We start from the raw sequence: 522 nt of genomic DNA on the forward strand, positions 1-522 counted from the left end.
ATAGATAGAGAGATAGAGAGATAGATAGATGGATGGATAGATAGATAGATAGATAGATAGATAGAGAGATAGAGAGCTGATAGATAGATAGATAGATAGATAGAGAGATAGATAGCTGATAGATAGATAGATAGATAGAGAGAGAGATATAGATAGAGAGATAGATAGATAGAGATAGATAGATAGATAGGATAGATAGATGGATGATAGATAGAGATATTATGAGATATTATCTTATTATGATGCTGAATGACATATATAAACTGTTATAAAACATGATAAGTGGTTTGTTTTCTCGATTCGATGTAATTGGCAAGCAAAGAAAAAACAGTGCAATTTAAGCCATGCCCCAAAGTCACGCCCCTGGGTTTGTGTGATATGGGATGGAAGACTTATGCACAACAATTTGTATGATATCCTACGAAATTAGGCGACTGCCGGCTGGTCACAACACAGTCAAGTTAAGCAGTCTTTATTAATAATAATAATAATAATAATAATAATAATAATAATAATAATAAT

General features: G+C 31.6%; 1 protein-coding gene across 1 annotated transcript in view; it reads right to left on the minus strand.

The window, feature by feature from the left end:
- Window positions 1–522, minus strand: part of nkx2.7 (NK2 transcription factor related 7) — a 5,742-nt gene that overhangs the window by 647 nt on the left and 4,573 nt on the right. The gene's annotated exons all lie outside the window — the stretch shown is intronic.

Source organism: Etheostoma spectabile, chromosome 5, assembly GCF_008692095.1.
Source record: "Etheostoma spectabile isolate EspeVRDwgs_2016 chromosome 5, UIUC_Espe_1.0, whole genome shotgun sequence".
Taxonomy (NCBI): Eukaryota; Metazoa; Chordata; class Actinopteri; order Perciformes; family Percidae; genus Etheostoma; species Etheostoma spectabile.